Source organism: Balaenoptera musculus, chromosome 3, assembly GCF_009873245.2.
Source record: "Balaenoptera musculus isolate JJ_BM4_2016_0621 chromosome 3, mBalMus1.pri.v3, whole genome shotgun sequence".
Taxonomy (NCBI): domain Eukaryota; kingdom Metazoa; phylum Chordata; class Mammalia; order Artiodactyla; family Balaenopteridae; genus Balaenoptera; species Balaenoptera musculus.
The window spans coordinates 28740381-28756435 of NC_045787.1; the positions used below are offsets into that span (position 1 = coordinate 28740381).

The 16055-nt window shown below is 41.0% G+C and overlaps 1 long non-coding RNA gene across 1 annotated transcript; it reads right to left on the reverse strand.

The window, feature by feature from the left end:
- Positions 1 to 1110: 1110 nt before the first annotated feature.
- On the reverse strand, positions 1111 to 15729 carry LOC118893335. The gene is made up of 2 exons (XR_005019454.1): positions 15631 to 15729; positions 1111 to 1372 (listed from the first exon to the last, which is right to left on the reverse strand). It is a non-coding gene; the product is annotated as an uncharacterized LOC118893335 (long non-coding RNA).
- Positions 15730 to 16055: the final 326 nt, after the last annotated feature.

Sequence of the window (16055 nt, forward strand, 5' to 3'; positions counted from 1 at the left end):
TGTTACATTATTAGATATTCAAGTTTATGTCAACTTCATCTTGGGCATTAAGGATGTTCCAGGGCAACTTTGATCACCACTAATTCTCTGACAGCCACTTCCTTCCGCCTGGTCCAGGAGCTTGTTGATGAGAGATGAGCTGGGTGCGCGTACCATTCCTCTACCTCATATCCCAGCTGCCAATAAAACAGCCCCCACTTCACCCAGCTACCCTCCCACCACAGCACACACAGGCTTTTCCTGCATTATTGCCCAAAGAAGTGGGTGCGTCCTGTTCTCCCTTTCCTCAGGACAGCACATTGATCTGGCCCAAGGTTGTTCCCTCCCCTTTTCGTATTTTGTCACTCTGGATGGCCCCTTGTTCACCCAGAGCACTTGAGGCCCTCTGTTCCCTCCATCCTGCTTTAAACCTTATCCCAAAAAGGAACTGTAAACTATTTCACATGATGCTTGGAGATATTCACATGGGGGTGGAGGGAAACATGGAAAATTGAGAGACAAAAGCATATAATGCAGTCCTAAGACAACTTATTTTCTTCTTCTCCTAAACAAAAGAAACAAACAAACACCACCTCGGCTGGGATGGAGGGCGTCCTTGCTGTTACTTCTGTTTTTCCTTGGAATTTTCCCACCGTGACATTTACATGTTTGCTAGGGTAGATATGGTCACCAAAAGCTTAATATGTAATCCTTCCTAGAAAAACAGGAAGGAAACTATTTCTAAAATAAGTGGAGCTCAAATCATGGGGATTTGGGCATCAGCCTTCAGGGGTGGTACCACCCCCTTAGGCCAGCGGATGCCTCTTCAGGATGAGGAACAAAAGGTCCAGTTGCTCCCTGCTTGGTTCTTCTGCTGCAAACCCTTCACCTGAGTCATCAGAAGGGTCATTCTAGTTTAAGGTTATGTTACTTTTCCATTTATTTATTCGTGAACAGATAATCCATGTACATAGCACAGAATTAAAAGTATTCAACAGGTGAGTGATAGAGTGAAAAATAAGCCTCCTTCCTTTCCCTGCCCTGGCCACTCTGTCCTCCCTGGGTGTGATCTCTATGATCAGTTTCTTCTTTGTCCTCTTTCCAGAGATTGTCTATGCATTTGCAGAAATATAGAGTTATTTGAAGTTCTTTTATTGGATTATTTGCTAATTTTTTCAGAGCTCTGGGTCATTCACATGGGTCAAAAATAACAAATACAAATAAATGTAAGAGATGATCAGTGAAAAGTCACACACGCAACCCTATTCTCTGCCATCTCCACAGTTTCCCTACACCCCGTCGAGTAACTGCTTTTATGTTCCTCTGAATTATTCCAGACTTCTTAAAGGAGCATATAAGCAAATACAATTCTTTTTCTTCCCCTCAAGGGACCCTATAAAGACAATAAAAAGGATTATTTGAAAAAGCAAAATATGCATTAATGGAATTAACAATATGCAATTTATGGAGCAGTCAACTTAAACACAAATATATATACAACAAACTATAAATAATAAACAAATTTAACCATATGGGGTTTCTTTGCTTCAGGATATTGTGATCCTCTTAAAAGGAACCCTACTAATTATACTCCAATAAAGATGTTTTAAAAAAAAAGAACCCTCCTTTTTAAAAGTATTTAAAAATCCCTATGTCCTGGGCTGGACCAATCAGAACATCTGCCAGCAGTACATCATACAAGCTGTACCTGGTATACCATACCAGTGTGTCCTGATGGCTATCAGCTTGTCTGCCCCCGATTCAGTCTGTGCAATGCTGGGGACCAAGGTGATTTATCACCTAGGTTGGCTCTGTGGTTTTGCCTGCCACACAGGGGTGGTGTTCGTGGATCACTGTGGCTCTTGATGGGAAGAGGAAACTTCTGTCCTGAGCCCCACCATACTGTGGTGGAGACCCAAAGCCCCACCACACCTTTATTTGAGAAGTTCATAGGTCCTTCCCAGCAGCCTGGAATTTTATTGTGTAATCATTGCATTTTCTCTCATGGCTGGGCAATCCCAGCCCCCCACAATAGCTGTGTAGGTTACTGCCTCATCTACCTACTTGGGAGGTTGATACAAAGAGAGATGACCCAATTGTAGGCTCGGGAACCTAGCCGTGTCCTAGCTGCATTTGCTCCTGCTGTTTCTTCTCTTTGCAATACTCTCTCCATGCAATGCCTAATTTTCAAAGTCCAACCCATCCTTTAAAATCCAGTGCAAGTATCCCCCGAAAACAACCCAGATCTCCCATTTAAATGTATTTCTTCCTTTCCTCAAACCCTTATTGCTGTTTCTATTATACTATCACATTCTGTTTATAACTGTAATCCCAGCTATAATTATAAATGTTTTTCACCACCATAGGACTATAAATTTTGTGATCTTGGCTATTTATCTCTGTAATCCCCATGGCACAGCTTAGCATGGTACATAAAAAACAGTAGGCTCTCAATAAATATTTATGAAACAGAATTGAATTTCTTGGTTAAATTCTCACCATTAGCCCAGTTGGGTGGTATAGGGCGTCAGGAAGAGGGGTAGTGCTGAAAATCTCATACTCTATAGGTCCAGAAAAAAAAGCTTTCCACTTGGACAGTGAAGCAGGATGACCCTCAGAATGGGAGAAGATATTTACAAATGAAGCAATGGACAAGGGTTTAATCTCCAAAATATACAAACAGCTCATGCAGCTCAATATCAAAAAAACAAACAACCCAGTCAAAAAATGGGTGGAAGACCTAAATAGACATTTCCCCAAAGAAGACATACAGATGGCCAAGAGGCACATGAAAAGATGCTCAACATCATTAATTATTAGAGAAATGCAAGTCAAAACTATAATGAGGTATCGCCTCACACCATTCAGAATAGTCATCATCAAAAAATCTACAAACAATAAATGCTGGAGAGGGTGTGGAGAAAAGGGAACCCTCTTGTACTATTGGTGGGAATGTAAATTGATACAGCCACTATGGAGAACAGCATGGAGGTTCCTTAAAAAACTAAAAATAGAACTACCATATGACCCAGCAATCCCACTACTGGGCATATACCCTGAGAAAACCATAATTCAAAAAGAGTCATGTACCACAATGTTCATTGCAGCTCTATTTACAATAGCCAGGACATGGAAGCAACCTAAGTGTCCATCGAAAGATGAATGAATAAAGAAGATGTGGTACATAGGTACAATGGAATATTACTCAGCCATAAAAAGGAATGAAATTGAGTCATTTGTGGAGATGTGGATACAGAGTGTCCACATCTAGAGACTGTCATACAGAGTGAAGTAAGTCAGAAAGAGAAAAACAAATATCATATATTAACGCATGTATGTGGAATCTAGAAAAATGGTACAGATGAACCTGTTTGCAAGGCAGAAATAGCAACACAGATGTAGAGAACAAACGTATGGACACCAAGGGGGGAAAAGGAGGGTGGGATGAATTGGGAGATTGGGATTAACATTTATACACTAATATGTATAAAACAGATAACTAATGAGAACCTGCTGTATAGCACAGGGAATCTACTTAATGCTCTGTGGTGACCTAAATGGGGATGAAATCAAAAAAGAGGGGATATATGTATACACATAGGTGAGTCACTTCACTGTACAGCAGAAATTAACACAACATTGTAAAGCAATCATACCCCAATAACAAAATTTAAAAATAAATAATTTTTAAAATTAATATAAATAAATAAATAAATAAAAAGAATTCAGTCTCTGGCCTTAGCATGATCTGAATTCAATCCAGATTCTGCACTCATTAGCTATGTGACCTCAGGCAAGCTACTTGACCTCTTTAAAATCATTTCCCCAAATGTAAAACAAGGATGGGAATAATAGTACCTACCTTATAAAGCAAACAGTAAACATTCAATCATTACCATTTTTAAGAGTTTTTATTGGGGTGACTGTCACTATCATCTGTTTCTGGTCAGAAAGCTTTGACAGTAGCAGCTGAAGTCAGGAGCTCTTTGAACCAAGGCTCAGACCACTTTCACTTCCAAGGTGCTATTTGCTTGGAAGGAGGGAAATTAAAAAGTCATTAATGAAACTTCAGTGAGCCTTCATTTCCCACTAGGAAAGCAGGCTGAATAATTGTGAATGCTTTGTCCAAGTCTGCTCATTGGTTCAAAAATATTCTCAATCCAAACTGATATCAATACAGGAAGCCACAGGGCATATTTTTTATTTGCGATTTGGTACTAATCACTAGTGTTCTTAAAATGTTATTTTTTAAAAATCTGTCCAATTATCTCATTATAGTCTCAATAACAAATGGACAGTTGAACTTAAATATTAGGAAGTTTTCCAACATGCAACAATTAAAAGAGCATTCAGCTGACAAAAGGACATGGAAAATGTACAATTTCTAAAGAGAAGTTTATACGTAGCCTGCAAACACCATGAATCTCTGCAAAATTCAGGAAGCAGAGAGTTAATGACTGGAAACTGCTTGTCAGTTGTGCTGGAAATTTCCACTGCTTGTTTTGTTGGCTATGCAAGGCGTTTTACACGGAGAAGAGCTCTCTCCCTGTGTGTGTGTGTGTGTGTCTGTGTGTGTCTGTGTGTGTTGCCTCTTTATAAACGCTCTGCAACTCTATGTCACAATCTGTTTTCCTCCCAGCTTTGTTTTCCAGCTTTCTCTGGAGTCACCAGAGGACCCCCTCCTGGCTTGTTTATTGTATAACCAATGCCCTGCTATACACGGCCTTACTCCCAATCTGATCTATTAATAGTTCTCTTGCAAAGACATTATTAGTCTTCTTAATGAAATAGTTAATTAGAACATATATTGACTTATATAAACAAAGGAAATATTAATAAAGGTCATTTGAAAGTTTGTGAAGAATGTTAGAAGTTTAATCCCTTAGAGCAGCAAGGGACCTAAAACAGTACTTAAGACAGCCCCTTTTTAAAATTTTAGATGATGAAATGGAGGTACAGAGAAAAGAAGCAATGTTCCCAAAGTCACAAAGCTAATTACAAAGTCTGGCTTTCAGACTAACAATGTACAGCCAACCACATAATAGAGTGGTTACCCACCATAATCATAACCTGCAAATTAAGAAACAGCATGAGCCCTTAAGGAGTCATGTTTGGGAAACAGAAATACCAGTATGGCACACTGAAATTCTATTCGTGAAGCAGCACCACTGAAACAACCATTGCAGAGTTTAAATATCAAGATAAGTGTGGATAAAAAGAATTGATATGTCTCCCTAAATGTCTACCTTTCTTCTAGGAGAATGCAGACCCAGGGGAGGGATGGCAGCTAAATCCTAGGTGTGTGGGTGTGGCCACGAATGGAGAAATGACACACCCTGGACCCCAGGTGGCTCGTCTAGCCAGGGCTAACCCATAGGCCAATCTGAGGTAGAACTGTGGAGAAATGTGGCTAAAGGGGGAAAGAGTGACCCAAGGAAGAGGCAGGAAGACACATGCTTGCCCTGCTTTTGCCACTGTTTTGATATTTGGGGGATTCTTGAAGTGTCTAAAGAGTTCCTGCTTTTCTCTCCAAGCAATTCTTATATGAAACATCTTCTGGACCTTTTCAGTCAGTCTTTTTTATTTATAACCATGCAAATGGTGATCGTGTCAGGCAGACGCTGTGCTCCCCCAGCCTCTGGAAGCATCATTGCTCTTGTAACATGGCTCCCTGCAGTTGGAGGGGAGGCTAGAAGCATTCCTGGTAGAGGGTGATTGGGCTTCCAGGGCCAACTTTGTAGGGGCACAGCAAGGGGGACTCTTTGGAAACAAATTCAGTTGGGTTCTCCCCAGAGTGAGGGGCATGTAGCAGGGGCAGGCTGGCTTTGCACCAGAATGACCCCGGATGAGCACTCCAGACTCTGTCTGTAACCAGCAGCTTTCATGCTTTCCTCACAATCATGTCAGGCTTATCAGTTACATGACAGGAAATGCCTGTGGTCCGGAATTGCCAGTGGACCTGCATATTAACCTTTGTAGGACTTTCCCAGACCTCTCCTCACCACTAAAGGGAAAGAAAATATTCATCTACCACCAGCAGCCAGGAACCCAAAATCTCTCCCATTCTGGAGTCATTTCCTGCGGTTACGTTTATCTCAAATTTCCAGAGGAAAAAACTGAAGTTCAGAGAGATTAAGTGACTCGGAATTAATCAAGATTTGGATCTGGATTTTCAAACTGGATGTTAGTGGGTTTTGTTGTGGGTTTTGTTTTGTTTTGTTTTGTTTCCTGCTCATCAGAGTATCTTCACTTATCACCTCAATGAGAAAGAGTTTATCAGGTTAGCTCTTGTGCCTGAGAAAGATCGTGCATGGGCAGGGCAGGGACACTTTTCTTGTTCGGAAGAAGGGCATTAGAAGCATTATTTCGGCCTAAGCTATGTTCAGCTACAAGCTTCAGCTCATCTAGGGTTCTGGGACACAGAGCAGGGTGGAGAGAGGACCTGGAGGGGCAACTAAAATATATCCAACAGAGTGTTGGATATTGGCACCCCGCCAGAATCCCATAGAACGGGGGCAGAGCAGCTTGGCAAAGGAAAATCAGATAGCTGCCACCCTAAGAAGGGAGATGAGGGGGTACACAGTCCAACATAACAGACGTTCATTAACATCTCCTGGGGCGAAAACTGTGCCAAGGGGCTGTGCAGAGACCATTTTACAGCCTGGATGACAACTGATGTTCCAAACCTACCTCAGCCAGGTGGAGGTCCACAGGGCTGGAAGACCCGGCTCTGTCACTAACGCTCTGCCCACCAGAGCCCACCGTGCTCTCTCTGTCCTCTCCATCCCTACCCACACACTGCAGGGGGCCCTCTTTGGGTACTGCCATGGGCTCTGTTGCATTGCTTATCTTCTCTTTCTGCGTACACCTGAATTCCCCAACTAGATCTAAGACTGGCATCCAGCCTAGGGAGCTATCCCAAATATTAATAGATGTTTGATAAACGGTTAGTGATAAAATAGCGTTGACTCAAGGTAGAAGAAAGGTGTGACTTTTCCTTAGTCCTTTAAGTACTATGTCTCCCCTTTCAGCCTCTCATTAAATAAATAGAAGAGAGAGAATAAAATGAATCTGGTTTGGGGTTGGTGAAATGGTATAGTTAAAAATATTAAAGCAGTGACCTGAGCCTCAGGAGACCTAGGTAACTGCCCTCGCCCAGTAGTCTGTGTGGAACCAAGGCTCCTCTCTCAATTTCTCTGTGTCTTAGATTCTCTTCACTATTAATTGAAGTGCACTGTGGCTCATCAAACTCAGCACCACTGATATTTTTGGCTGCATGATTCTGTCTTATTGGGGGAGGGAGCTGTCCTGTGTGTCACAACAACCCTGGCCTCTACTCACTAATGCCGGCAGCAACCTCTGCACCCCCAAATGGGACCACCAAAAATGGCCCCAGACATTTCCAAGTGTTCTCTGGAGACAAAATTGCACCTCCCCTGTCGAGAACTACTGAGCTGGATGGCCTCTGCACCAGCTGAGATACAGGCTTGGCTTCATGTTTCTGAGAAGGAAAATAACAAAGGCTAGTACAAGATAGAAATTAACTTTTCTCATATCAAAGTCAGAGCTGGAAAGGCAGCTCTGCTCTGCCAAGTGAACAAGAACCCAGACTCCTTTATCTTGTCGTTTTGCCCTTCACAGGCTGTTCCTCATGTCTGGTTCAAGTTACACCCACATCCCAATCAGCGGGATGAAAGAAGGAGGATAGAGGTGAGGAGGGTTACATCCCTCCCCTTTAAGGGTTTAGCCTGTAATTTCCATTTGTAACCACTCTCATCCCATTGGCCAGAAATTAGTCACAAGGCCATATCTAACTGCAAGGGAGTCAAGTAGTTTTTCTCTGCAAATATAGTTTTTCTTATGGGCTGCCAAGTGCCTAGTTGAATTCATTGAAAAGCAAAGGTTTAACTGTTCTTCTTTTATTTTTTTAAATTTTTGGTTGCTGGGGAGAAGAGTTTGGGAAATATGTCCTTGGCTGACTTGGCGCCGTGGGAAGCAGAACCCATTTCCCTCAATGCTCTTTATTTCCTTCGTCTCCTCTAACCATCAGAGCCCCCAAGACCAGCTGTCTGGGTCATAGGAGCCTTGCAGATCTGGCCACAGAGCTCAGAGGTGGTTGAGTTCATAATGAGGAAAACTGAGGGTCAAATCTCAGTTTCTGAATAGTTGTAGAGAAAAGTATGTCACTGCTGAAGGGGATGTGTCTGAAGCTGGGCTTAAACAGGCTTGTGTGAAAAGAGAGACTTAAGAAGATCAAAGTGAGCCCTGCAGAGTCAGAGATTCTGCCCAGAGCTGGATGACTTCTGACAGCAGTGGAGGGAGCAGCTAGAGGCAAGTGGGGAACCGAGACTTTTTGCACTGATGTGGGCATCACTGGCTTTATCTCTGGCATTGTTGCCTACTGAATGAATTGATTATGACTTGTTTTCTCTTCCAGATAGGGGAGTTGTATATGATAAAGAGTGTTTCCCCTCTGTTAGCTGATAACAGCACGACGAAGATAATGCTTAATATCCCCAGCACTCTGTACTTCATTGTACTTACTACAGATAATTAATTATATACTTACGCAGTTATATAATATATAATTACCTATTGTAATATATAATTACACATTTGTAGAATTATCTAATTGATATCATTTTCCCTTGATACACTGTTAAAAAAAAAACTGTTAAAAAAAAAACCACTCAATATAGGAAAAAAGAGTGCTAAATTAAATTGCATTTGGTTCTTCGCCCAGGAAAGACAGGATGAATGAATAAGATAATGTTTTTCTCTTTACACAACAAAATGGGCCTTCTAAGAGTTTGTTGATTCTCAAGCTCTTAATTTCATATGTGTTTTGAGTAGGCTATGGCTACAGTGATTGCATTTTTAAACTTTTTTTTATCTTGAAGTGTCATATACAAATAGAAAAGTATACAAAACATAAATGAATGATCATAAAGTGAACACTCATCTGTGCACCCAGGACAAGAAATAGAACACTACCACCTTGAAGCCTCACTCCTACCCCTTCCCAATCACCACTCCATTTCTCCCCAAAAGATAAACACTGTCCTGACTTAACAGTGTAGCTTTGTTTCACCTATTTTGAACTTTATATAAGTAGAGTCATACATTCTCTTAAGATACATGTTTGTAGAAGCAAAAATGTGGTACTTATGTATACCACTGGGTCAGTGAGATGAGACATTTGAAATGGGGACTGCCTCAAAATCCACAACATATAGTCAATGTAACTTTGCGTCTTTATGAAAGTTCATCTCTAGGTACCATGCTTATTCCTCCAGAAGAAAGAACAAGGCTGATTGACCAGTCCCAGAGGCCCAGGAGCTTTTCCTGGGAACCAGCAACTTAAACCCAAATACAGTAATTATGTTACCTTTGGCAAGAATCCGGAAAGGTTTTACAAACAATCAAACACGGACAGATGGGATTTAGTGACGAAGAAGGAGAAGGAGAAGGAGAAGAAGGAAGAGGAGGAGGAGAAGGAAGAGGGGAAGAAGGAGAAAGATTGAAGGTAGAGAGAGGTAAGGTTTTGCCTTCTTTCTTAATTATTTTAGGAGAGGTCATTACTTAGAAGCACCCATAGTCAACTTGTATTTTTGATTTGCTTATAGATCAATAACTAGTTGAACCAGGAGAGAGAGGGAGAAAATTGAAATTTAAAGAGTTAGAGTTAACAATATTCGGCTTTCACTGAGTTCTGCTGTATAACAACCAACCTCCAAATATCAATAGCTTAAAACAATAAAGGTTTTCCCCGTTCTCACATTACTTCAGCTGCAGTAGACTTCCCCTCTTTTCCTCATGTCTTTTTCTTCTGCAATACAAGCTTAAGGAGCCATTCTAATCTGGGACATACCATTCTTGAGACAGAAGAAAGTGAAAAAGAGGTGGCAGAGCCACTCAGTAGCTATTAAAACTTCTGCTTGAAACTGACATATGTCATTTCTGCTTATATTTCATTAAGAAAAGCATATCACTTGACCAAGTGGACATTAGTCCTTTCTAGGAAAGCAAATAATAGAGAAAAATGATGCAGACTATTTACAGGGGTCATTTTCTAATGAAGATCAACCAGAAAGTATAATATGAAAATCAGGCGGAAAGAGAAGAAACTCCCCCAAATTCAGTGAACTCAGTCAAAATCTATCCATTTTAGTGGATCATTTATGTAAGAAAATCCACTGAACAATTAAACATATTTGTGTTAGAAGCCCATACAGTCTCTGTGTGAACAATGACCTCTCTAGGAAACATCTTTTACTCATTGCACTAGATTTCCAATAAATTCTTTGCTTTCTTGGAGAATCTGAAGAATTCTAAGGGTACAACTTAAATGAAAGGAAGAGCCGTAGCCTAATCCCTGCTTTGTACCCAGAAGCCTGTGCTTATGGGCCGGATCTTCAGTGTCTTCTGTTCTCTAATCCTCCTCCTGATGGACTCCTCTGTGAGGATATAAATTATCCATCTTCAAGCAAAAGTCAGCTGTGATGTATTTTCAGAATTTCTCAATGTCTGATCCTTGCTGACAACATGAATCCTGTCTTCATACTGAAAAGACAGGAGAACAATTCCTTGTTTCTTCAGATTTTTTGGGGGGGTTGCATAAAATCTCTTAATTCAGACAGCATTTCCTTAGTGCTTGTCAAAATTGTTTCCTTGAAGCTCTTTTTTTCTCTTTGAAATCAGCATTCTTTTGCCTAATTTTCAATGATTCACGCTGGTGGATTATCTGCCTTAAAAGTCAAGTCAGGAGACTCTGGGGAGATTACAGCAACTGGATTACAGTCTTCAGAAATGCAAGTCTGACACCTTCTGGAAAGCATGTTGCACTCACAACTAGTTTTCTTGTCAGTAACAGTAAGATGGGCCCTAGGAACCTCATTTAGAAGAGGAGTTCCTGACTTGAGTGGGCTTCAGGGCTACACGAAATTGGATGGGACAAACCTTGCATCTTTATTTCCATAAATTTCTATTTGCATCTCTATTTCCATAAATTGCTATTTGAATAAATTCCTATTTTCAACTATGACTACAGGCTATCAACTCTATTAGTATTAATAGCGATGTCAACAGTAGAAATCACAGATATTTTCTAATCACATTCTAGTTATTGCAGATATCTCAAAGCATTGTTTACACTCGATGTTACTTTGAAATCACCATAAACCTGCCACCAGACTCTGTTATTTAATGTGTTAGTAAATAAAAACATATTAATATCTCATACATTTGATTTTTTATATTTGGATTTTTAGTATTTCAGTATAATTGGCTTCCTTTGAGATTCCATGTATTTTATTTCATACATTTATGGGCTATTTTAAGAAGGTGTTTATCATTTCACCAGACAGTTAAGGGTTTATGGCACAGAAGATATTAAGAATGCCTGTTCTAGATGCATTCTAGAGGGGATAGAGAAGGATAAAAGAAAATATAGAACAACTCTCTTTCACTAAAATGATGATCTTTAGTTCTTTTGTATAGAATTAAATGGAAAGAGTTTCTCTTTTTAACAAAAGGATGTTTTGATATCATATTAATCATCAATGTATAAAACTTGTGCTTTCTTTTTCTCCTCATGAAACTGGACCCTAAAACTGTGGTGAGAAAACTCCTCCCTCTCCTTACTCTCCCTTCCCTCCAACCAACCAACCACACACACACACACACACACACACACACAGTGGTGTGTAAGTATGTTTAGTTCTCTAAAAATACCTCTTTTAAAACCATGAAATTTGTTTTCAATTTGTACATCAGGTGATATTTTCTGAACACCGAATTGCACTCGAAAAGTGAGTAAGAAGAGCAGACTGTAGCAAATTCTCAGTTGTTCATTGAAATGCTTCTATATCAGGAACGTTAGAAAAAAGCCTGAGCTCCAGGAAAGGAGCAACTGTCCAACACAGTCAGCTGGTGGAGCTATTCATGTACACAGAACGGGCTGGAGAACTGGCTGTCAAGTCTGAGTGACCTCCAAGTGCTTGGTATACACTCCAAGGAAGCACAAGACTATCCAATAGAAAGCAGAAAGTTGAAAAAAAAGTGCCTTCATTCTGTCTGTTCGTCAGAAGGTCGAGTTCATCTGAGGGACGTGAGATGCCCTTGGGAGATGAGGACATTCTACAAAGCGGCAGGATTGACAGCCACCCCTTCTCCTTCCTCTGCTTTCCAGCACTGAGGCATTCACAGTTTTTGTGTGCCCAGTTAGGCGGCCTCATTGATGACATTATCTAGTTTTAGCTAAACTGCCCCTCACAAAATGGAGTTCCACGTGAGGTCTGGGTTGAAGATAATGTTTGCAACATGCAAACTCACAAACCTATACAACTACAATGGCAGAGGTCCAGTTACTCTTTTTTTTTTTTTATAAATTTATTTTTTATTTTATTTTTGGCTGCATTGGGTTTTCGTTGCTGCGCATGGGCTTTCTCTAGTTGTGTCAAGCAGGGGCTGCTCTTCGTGTGGCGCACAGGCTTCTCATTGCGGTGGCTTCTCTTGTTGTGGAGCATGGGCTCTAGGCACGGGGGTCAGTAGTTGTGGCTCGCGGGCTCTAGAGCGCAGGCTCAGTAGTTGTGGCGCGTGGGCTTAGTTGCTCCACGACATGTGGGATCTTCCCGGACCGGGGCTCAAACCCGTGTACCCTGCATTGGCAGGCTGATTCTTAACCACTGCGCCACCAGGGAAGCCCGGTCCAGTTACTCTTAATGTGATCCCTTCAGCAACAATACAAGAAGAAAAATGACTATTTCGTCACAAATGATAGTAAATTGGATCCCCCAAAGTTGAAATTTTCAGGATGATTTAATATATGAATCTGTAAACATTATCATTAGTGGTGGCTTTGCCAGTTGTGTAGATTGCATCTTGAGAAAATCGTTAATAATGGTCCTACTTGTGTATAATTTATATAAATGTAGGTTCAAAATTACTTACTAATAAAAAACAATTCTTTACTAATAAAAATGTGTGACCAAAAGAGTTTGAATATCACTAAAGTTACAAGTATGAAATTTTTGAATTAAAATTTGAATAAAAAAGTCTATTGTGAGTTCAGAGTCATTAGGGGTAGAAGTGCCATGTTGGCCAAAAGCAGTTTTACTGTCCGAGGATAAACAGAACTGTAATGTGGAAAAGTGAGAGAAGACACTGTTGGTTGAAAGGGATATCAAGGTACCGTGGAGTGTATTTAACCATCTCAACCTGTCTGCGCAGACAGATTGTGAACCTCATGTGGTCAAGGACTGTGCCTATTAACTCTACAACCCCAGCTGCCAGCCCCTTACCTAGGATTGGTTGGGGCTCAAAAAAACTTTTGCTGGACTAATGGATTCAAAAAAACAAAGAACTAGGGGAATTTGACCTTTGCTTTATAGCAAATGTCTCTTTGCCCCTTAGCATTTCCCAGTGTGGAGGAGTTATTCCAAGATGGAAAGCTACTCTCTGTGTCCAGTAGAATTCAAATGACAGCAACAAGAGCCTGGGTTGATAGGAAGCATCAACTCCTGCAAACATTTGGAAATCCCTCCCCACTCTGGGCCTACATTAGCCTTTGCACGTCGCTCTCTATTACGGCAGGTACAATTTTGCACCATATTTTTGTTTCTGGTTGTCTCCCACTATTAGTTGAGGAATTCCTGGAAGGGAGACAAGGACCTTACTCATCCTTGTTTTCCTAATACCTAAAACAATGACAGACACAAAAGAAAGGGGCAGGGAGCAAATACATATGAGCACCTACTCTGTGCCTGGCAAGTGATATGTGCTATCTGCTTTTCACATTAACCCTGTGAAAGTTAAATTACATTCCAAGGTCACACAGTAGGTAAGGGATTCAGGATTTGAACTTAGACTCGACTCCAATTCCCAGACTCTTCGTACTACCCCACAATGGGTTGATAAATGTAGGGCACATAAGCTAATTGATTAATTAACATAGACTCTTCATCATGATGCTCAGATGGTACAGTGCTCACCACCATGCAAGGAAGCCCACTTTATTCTCAAGACCCCTAATTATTTTTTTTTACCATCTTTATTGGAGTATAATTGCTTTACAATTTTGTGTTAGTTTCTGCTGTATAACAAAGTGAATCAGCTATACGTATACTTATATCCACATAACCCCTCCCTCTTGCATCTCCCTCCCACCCTCCCTATCTCACCCCTCTAGGTGGTCACAAAGCACCCAGCTGATCTCCCTGTGCTATGCGGCTGCTTCCCATAGCTATCTATTTTACATTTGGTAGTGTATATGTGTCAATTTTACTTTCTCACTTCCCAGTTTACCCTTCCCCCTCCCCGTGTCCTCAGGTCCATTCTCTACATCTGCATCTTTATTCCTGTCCTGCCCCTAGGTTCTTCAGAACCATTTTTTTTTTTTTACATTCCATATATATGTGTTAGCATACTGTATTTGTTTTTCCCTTTCTGACTTACTTCACTCTGTATGACAGACTCTAGGTCCATCTACCTCACTACAAATAACTCAATTTCGTTTCTTTTTATGGCTGAGTAATATTCCATTGTATATATGTGCCATATCTTCTTTATCCATTCATCTATCGTTGGACACTTAGGTTGCTTCCATGTCCTGGCTATTGTAAATAGTGCTGCAATGGACATTGTGGTCCATGACTCTTTTTGAATTATGGTTTTCTCAGGGTATATGCCCAGTAGTGGGATTGCTGGGTCGTATGGTAGTTCTATTTTTAGGTTTTTAAGGAACCTCCATACTGTTCTCCCTAGTGGCTGTATCAATTTACATTCCCACCAACAGTGCAAGAGGGTTCCCTTTTCTCCACACCCTCTCCAGCATTTATTGTTTGTAGATTTTTTGATGATGGCCATTCTGACTGGTGTGAGGTGATACCTCATTGTACTTTTGATTTGCATTTCTCTAATGATTAGTGATGTTGAGTATCCTTTCATGTGTTTGTTGGCCATCTGTACATCTTCTTGGGAGAAATGTCTATTTAGGTCTTCTGCCAAGACCCCTAATTATTAACTTCCTTTCATTGAACTAAACTCTACTTCCCTACAGCTTGACTTACTGCTCTGGTTCTTCTCTGGAACCACACAGGAAAACTGTAAACCCACCTTCCACAAAATCAGCCCTTAGCTTATGAAGACAATCACTATGTGTCTCCCTCCGACCAAGCAGTTCTTTTTCCAGGCCAAAATGACTAAATCGCTTGCAAGAAGCAGAAAAGAAGCCTGATTTTAATCTTTCAGTCACGGATCCTTTGCCTTATCTAGCTAGAAGACTCTTGCACTCCTAACGAGTAGACTCAAATGGGATGCTTTCCTGGCATTCTTTTATGCATCAAAACATGGCAGTGAAATCCATTGGCCCTTGCTTGTTCCCCTGTGAATGTCACTTATGCTAGTAACCACTGGGTGCAGGCCTAGAGGGGGCTTGTGACTCACAAGATGCCACTGAGTGAGCTCTATGGAAAGTACCTTTATCGGTTTCAAAGTGTGGTCTCTCAAACCACCATCAGAATCACTGGAGGTCCATGTTAAAGTGCAGATTCCCGGGCCACCCCAGAGCTCCTAGATTAGAATTCCTAGGATGAGACCTGGACTCCTTGCTTGTTAATGAGCACTCCCTCCTTCAGTGATTCTAATACATACCCCAGCTTGGGAGCTTCAGATGAAAGCAGGGCCGTGTCGAAGTCACAAGGAGGTTGTCTTTTAGTGCAATCCATGTTGGTGGATGGCAGCCAAAGTCTGTCCATTTAAATAAGGAATATTTTTCTAAGTGGGATTGTCAATATTTATATAACATAAGAAAAGCAAAGGCATCTGCCAAGAGAATTTAGCAGCAATCACATAAAAAACATGATAAAAAAATGGAATCCTATGGTTAGCGGGGCTGACCTAGCAGCGTAAGTGGGCAACTGCACCAGCAGATGGATTGGATGGCAGATGGGATCCTAGTGTTAGTTTGGACCCATCTGGGTACTGGGTTGACAAGGGACAAAGGGGTTTCTACCAAACTCGGTGTCTCCTGTGGAGTTTTCACTGAGGCTTTGTGAAATCTTAAGGATTTCTGAAAT